The following is a 7,476-nucleotide window of genomic DNA, read 5'->3' as shown; positions in this document are numbered from 1 at the left end:
AGAAAGTTTCTGGACTTTCTTAAAGCGCCTACGTGGTGCTGATGAGGCTCGGTTTTGGAACCAGCCTTAGAACAAACTTCAAGTCAGACTTTGGATTTAAATCCCATCTCCACACTGAATTCAGGCGAATTTCCTAACCTCTCCCTGCTTCAGTCTCCCCATTCTGTAAAATGAAAATAAGCACCTACTTCGTAGGGTGTTTAGGGAATTGAACCACTTAGTATGTGTGTGAACCATTTAGGACTGTGCCTTGGACAAAATAAGCATATAATAATTAGCTAGTATTCACTCATCATTCCACAAATGCTTACTGAGCATTTAGCAGTATCCTAGGTACTGGATGAAGCGGTGAACAAAAGGTCCCTAATTTCACAAAGAACTCATATTCTTGTGGAGTGGCATAAATTAACATAATTTCAGACAGCACCATAAAGATAACTAAAGTGACTGGTTAGACTGGAAGATTATTTTCAGTAGGAACATCAGGGCCTCTCCGAAGAGATGACATTTGAGCTGAGATCCAAGTGACAGGAAGGAGCGATCCACGCAGAAGGTCATCTAGGGAAAAACATTCCCAACTCTTCTAGGGAAAGGAAGCAGTAAGCACAAAGGCCCGGAGGCAGAAATGAACTTGGTCAGGTTCTAGGAATAGAGAGAAGGCCATTGTGCTGTCAGCAAAATGAGCAAGTTATTAATTGTAGTAGACAATACTAGATCATGCAGGTCCTTGTAGACCTATGGATTTAAATCCAGTGGGTTTTAGCATCACAGGGACCATTTTATATTTTTAAAGGTGGTTTCATTCATTCAGCATTTGCTGCCTATCTGGGCTTGTGTTTAGCATTGGAGGCACAATGCTCCACTGAAAGAAAAGTGGGAATTAGAATATTGCGAGGAAATAAGGCCACTCTAGGAAGAGAAAACAGAATAAACAAAATCCTGGAGACAGAAAAGCTCAGGACACATTCAGTGGTTGGTATAATGGGTTTGGAATGTGGCAGGGGTCTCCACACATCTTGGCCTATCACCCCTATTTTCCTTCCTCCTTCCCCCTCTGTCCCTCTTTCCCATTTCCTCCATCCTTCCCTCTGTCCCCACAGATCCATTTGACTCTGAAATCTAACATTCTGAAAACAACCTATTCACCTCCCCAAACAGAATTGGAATGCACTGAAATTGCCAAGGGAGCCTCAGGTAAAGGGTAAAGGAGGTTGAGTGAGATAAAGATCAATGTCACTGAAGATGAAGAAATGCAAATTCACACTAAGGTGAAGCTACTGATTTTAGAGTGGTTTCCTGTTACCCCAAGGCCCTGATAATTTGCAAAGGAAAGATCACATCAATCTATTTTTTACCAATCCTTTACTAAGTCATTATGAAAATTTTCAGTTTAATAGGGAGAGGGGCTTTTTTACTAAACTTTTTATTGAAATATATCAGATTCAGTGAGTGACAGATGATAAGTGTACTACTTTGTGAGTGTTCACAAAGCAAGCCCACTTGTATAACCAGCTCTCACATTGTTAGGGGAGTGTTGTGTTACTTTGCTCGGTTCTTAGCCCCGCCACAACAAAGAATTGAAGGGCAGAGAGAGACACAGTAGTGAAACAGAGTAAAAGCTTCATTTAAAGTTACTTAAAGAGAGAAAAATGAGGGCGACTTGAGAGAGAGAGAGAGAGAGAGAGAGAGAGAGAGAGAGAGAGAGAGAGAGAGAAAGTGCCCTGAAAGGTTTAAGCGTTATTTAAAAAAGCAAGTGCACACTTGGAGAAAGGGGACTGTGAGCTACCTCATAGGAGAGGTGCACTGATAGGTTGAGATGAATTTTTAAGGCTACACTTAGAAAGTGTGGGCGACCTCAGAGAGAGGAGCGCACTGAAAGGTCTGGGGTTTTTATAGGCGGTTGAGGATTTTCAGGAGAGTGACAAAGGGTCAGGTACAGACCGGCCAAATTGTCCCAGAATGTTCGTTCACCTTTGATAAGACATTAAGTTTCTTTTTTTTTAAAACTTAACACAAGAAATATACTGCTTTGATTCCTTTCCAGGATATCAGCTTCTGTCTGGAAGCATATCAATCAAGACTGTCAAGCCTCCAACGTGGGCTAAGCCACTGTCCGTTTGATTAAAATGCAATGTTAGCTTTAAGATAGAATTCTTCCTAAATAAGCTGGGCGTTTGAGCAGGGTAAAGTAAATCTTACAATGTTATGTTCTAACTGACACAGTGCAAACACAGGCTATGCTGAGATACTTTTCTTTACCTGGGGAGTATTCAAACTTCAAGGCCAAGTTGCTCCTGGCTTTTGAGCTTTATATTTTTAACTGGTTAACTCTTTGAGTCCCTTCTAGTGGGCTTACTGTCCTTTTTCTCTTTCTACCCCACTCATATTTCTTTTCCTGCCTAACAATATCAAGAAATAGGATCCTCCAGCCCCCCCAGCCCAACTCTCTTCTCACATCACCTACCAGTCACTGCTCAACAGGCTTCTTCAATTGTATTTTAAATATTTCAAACAGAGACAAGAATAAAGACTATTCTAATGAACATCTACGTATCCACAATCCACCCAGCACTGTCACATTAGGCATGAAACTTAATGTGATACTGTTAGCATTGCATTGTTTATTTTCCTCAATTCTTGTCCCTGCCACAACAAAGAATAGAAGGGCAGAGACACAGTACAATAAGCTGGGAGAGATTCTCAAGATGGCAGCGAGTAGGGTGGCAGAAATCTCCTCCAAAAACCATATATATTTTGAAAATACAGCAAATACAACTATTTCTAAAAGAGTGACCAGAAGATACAGTACACCAGCCAGCCTACATCTACATCTGTGAGAACTCAACATCTCATGGAAAAGGGTAAGATACAAAGCTGGCAAAACTGTACAGCTACATGTAAGAGAGTGAAACTGGATTACTGTCTAACTTCATACACAAAAGTAAACTCGAAATGGCTCAAAGACCTGAATGTAAGTCATGAAACCATAAAACCTGTAGAAGAAAACATAGGCAAACTCTCTTGGACATAAACATGAGCAACTCTTCATGAACATATCTCACTGGGCAAGGGAAACAAAAGCAAAAATGGAACAAGTGGGACTATATCAAACTAAAAACCTCCTGTACAGCAAAGGACACCATCAGTAAAACAAAAAGGCATCCTGCAGTATGGGAGAATATATTCATAAATGACATATCCGATAAGGGCTTGACATCCAAAATGCATAAAGAGCAAATGCACCTCAACAAACAAAAACCAATAATCCAATTAAAAAATGGACAGAGAAGCTGAACACACAGTTCTCCAAAGAAATTCAGATGGCCAACAGACACATGAAAAGATGCTCCACATTGCTAGTCATCAGAGAAATGCAAATTAAAACCGCAATGAGATATCACCTCACACCAGTAAGGATTGCCACCATCCAAAAGATAAACAACAACAAATGTTGGCGAGGTTGTGGAGAAAGGGGAATCCTCCTACGCTGCTGGTGGGAATGTAAATTAGTTCAACCGTTGTGGAAAGCAATATGGAGGTACCTCACAAAGCTCAAAATAGAAATACTATTTGACCTGGGAATTCCACTTCTAGGAATTTACCCTAAGAATGCAGCACTCCAGTTTGAAAAAGACATCTTCACCCCTGTGTTTATCGCAGCACTATTTACAAGAGCCAAGAAATGGAAGCAACCTAAGTGCCCATCAGTAGATGAATGGATAAAGAAGACGTGGTACATATACACAATGGAATATTATTCACACATAAGAAGGAAACAAATCCTACCATTTGCAACACCATGGATGGAGCTAGGGGGTATTATGCTCAGTGAAATAAGCCAGGCAGAGAAAGACAAGTATCAAATGATTTCACTCATATGTGGAGTATAAGAACAAAGAAAAAATTTAAGGAACAAAACAGCAGCAGACTCACAGAAACCAAAAATGGACTAACAGTTACCGAAGGGATAGGGACTGGGGAGGATGGGTGGGAAGGGAGGGATAAGGGGGGAAAAGGGGCATTAAGATTAGCACACATAATGAAGGGGGAAGGGGAGCATGGGGAAGGCAGTATAACACAAAGAAGACAAGTAGTGATTCTATATCATCTTACTACGCTGATGGACAGTGACTATAATGGGGTATGTGGTGGGGACTGGATAATGGGGCGACTCTAGTAACCATAATGTTGCTCATGCAATTGTATATTAATGATACCAAAATAAAATTTAAAAAAAGAATAGCTGCAGGCAGCTAAGCTTAAAAGGCTGCAAGAAGAAGAGCTTCTGAGATCAGCCCGGAAGTGAGAACATTGTGGACTGCACACGGAAGTCAGCCTGTGTACATAAACTGTGCATAGAATTAAAACTGCGCCACTGGCCCGCCATCAGCAGTCCGTGTACAGACCCCCTGATCCCAACTTTGATCTTTGTGTTTTTCTTGCATCTCCCCCCTACCCCTCTCAGGTTCGGCGGGATTGCAGAGCTGGACTCTGCAAGAGACTTGCATAATCCAGGCAAGATGGTGGCTTTGAATGGTGCTAGTATTTGCCACATCAAAAAAAAAAAAAGGCATAAGGATTATTTCCATGAAAGACATTTAAAAACAGCAGGTGGGGACGCGGCATTAATACCAGTTGTAAGCACTACTGCCAACAAAAGAAAAATGACGAAGATGCTCATCGACGAATTACGCTTTTAGATCACCCAAACAAGGGAGGATCTCCTTCTATAGTGGCCAAAATCAGCAATGTTAAAGATTTACTAGAAGGTCAAGCTAAAAATATGAAATAAATGCATGAATTTTAAGTTACTAGTTTGTGTGTATGAGTACCAGCTTTTTATAATAAATGCGGCAAATCTACAAAAGAATACATATAATAATAAATGGAATGAAATTTAAAAAATTAAAAAAGACAAAAAGAATAAGCTGGGCTTTTAACAGGCCAAAGTAATTCTTACAATGCCATGATCTGACACGATGAAGACATGAGCTGTACTGCAATACTCTTCCTTATCTGAGGAATATTTGGACATTTCAAGTTACTCCTGGCCTTTGGCACTTCAATGGATTGACTTACTAACTCTGTGAGTCTTGTCTGGCTCTCTAGTTTTAACTGGTTAACTCTTTGAGTCCCTTTTAGTGAGCTTTACTGGCCCTAATTCTCTCTTCACCCCGCTCATATCTATTTTCCTGCCCAACAATACCACATACCACATTTGCTGTGGCTCCCCCCCATCCTCTTTTTTTTTTAATTTTGGTATAATTAATCTACAATTACATGAAGACCATTATGCTTACTAGGCTCCCCCTTTCACCAAGTCCCCCCCACATACCCCTTCACAGTCACTGTCCATCAGGGTAGTAAGATGCTGTAAAATCACTACCTGTCTTCTCTGTGTTCTAGAGCCTGTCCCATATCCCTCCCCCACATTATACATGCTAATTGTAACACCCCGTTTCTTTTTCCCCACCCTTATCTCCCCCCTTCCCACCCATCCTCCCCAGTCCCTTTCCCTTTGGTAACTGTTAGTCCATTCGTGGGTTCTGTGATTCTGCTGCTGTTTTATTCCTTCAGTTTTCCTTTGTTCTTATACTCCACATAAGACCAAAATCATTTGGTACTTGTCTTTCTCTGCCTGGCTTATTTCACTGAGCATAATACCCCCTAGCTCCATCCATGTTGTTGCAAATAGTAAGATTTGTTTTCTTCTTATGGCTGAATAATACTCCATTGTGTATATGTACCACATCTTCTTTATCCATTCATCTACTGATGGACATTTACATTGCTTCAATTTCTTGGCTCTTGTAAATAGTGCTGTGATAAACATAGGGGTGAAGATGTCCTTTTCAAACTGGGCTGCTGCATTCTTAGGGTAAATTCCTAGAAGTGGGATTCCTGGGTCAAATGGTATTTCTATTGTAAATGTTTTCAGGAACCTCCATATTGTTTTCCACAATCTTTGAACTAATTTACATGCCCACCACCACTGTAGAAGGGTTCCCCTTTCTCCACAAACTCACCAACATTTGTTATTGTTTGTCTTTTGGATGTTGTTCATCCTTACTGGTGTGAGGTGATATCTCATTGTGGTTTTAATTTGCATATCTCTCATGATTAACGATGTTGAGCATCTTTTCATGTGTCTGTTGGCCATCCGAATTTCTTCTTTAGAGATCTGTCTGTTCAGCTCCTCTGCCCATTTTTTTTTTCGCTTTCCTTTTTTTTTTTATTCTTGAGAGGGCATCTCTCATATTTATTGATCAAATGGTTGTTAACAACAACAAAATTCTGTATAGGGGACTCAATGCACAATCATTAATCAACCCCAAGCCCAACTCTCAACAGTCCCCAATCTTCTGAAGCATAATGAACGAGTTCTTACATGGTGAACAAATTCTTACATAGTGAATAAGTTCTTACATGGTGAACAGTGCAAGGGCAGTCATCACAGAAACTTTCAGTTTTGATCACGCATCATGAATTATAAACAATCAGGTCAAATATGAATGTTCGTTTGATTTTTATACTTGATTTATATGTGAATCCCACATTTCTCCCTTGTTATTATTATTATTTTAAATAAAATGCACAAGTGGTAGGTACATGCAAGATAAAGGTAGAAAACATAATTTAGTGCTATAAGAGGGCAACTGTAGATGATCAGGTGTGTGCCTATAGACTAAGTATTAATCCAAGCTAGACAAGGGCAATAAAACATCCACAGATGCAGAAGATATATCTCAAAACAGGGGGGGTGAGGTTCTGAGCCTCACCTCTGTTGATCCCCAATTTCTCACCTGATGGCCCCCCTGTGACTGTGCCTGTCTTAGGTTGTTCCTCCCTTGAGGAATCTTACCCATCTCTGGCTAACCAGTCATCTTCTGGGGCCATACAGGGAAATGTAAAGTTGGTAAGTGAGAGAGAAGTAATATTGTTTGAAAAGGTTAGTCTTTTACTTCTTTGCAGATTTATGCCCTGTGGCTTCTATGCCCAGCATTTGTCTTGAGGTATCTTTACCACTTGGAAGAATTATGATACTCGGTAATTTCGACATGAGGCATGAATTCTACTTAAGGGTTGTAATTAGGAAGGAAGAAGAAAAGCTATAAAAGTAGTAGATGGAAGAAAACATGGGAAGATTGATTATTTCTTTGACGTATCTTCTTGTAGAGTAACATAAGCATGTATAGGTTTTAAACTACTAATTAAATTGCATACACACATTAACATAATAGGAATACACCTACATAACCAAAGCAGACTACAATTACCAGTCATCTCTAGTGAAACGAAAAAAAACCAGTTAGGCACCCTACTCTGCCCATTTTTTAATTGAATTATTTGCTTTTTGTTTGTTGAGGCATGTGAGCTCTTTGTATATTTTGAATGTCAACCCTTTATTGGATATATAATTTATGAATATATTCTCCCATACTGTAAGATACCTTTTTGTTCTATTGATGGTGTCCT

Source organism: Manis javanica, chromosome 10, assembly GCF_040802235.1.
Source record: "Manis javanica isolate MJ-LG chromosome 10, MJ_LKY, whole genome shotgun sequence".
Lineage (NCBI taxonomy): Eukaryota > Metazoa > Chordata > Mammalia > Pholidota > Manidae > Manis > Manis javanica.
This window is presented reverse-complemented; position numbering follows the sequence as displayed.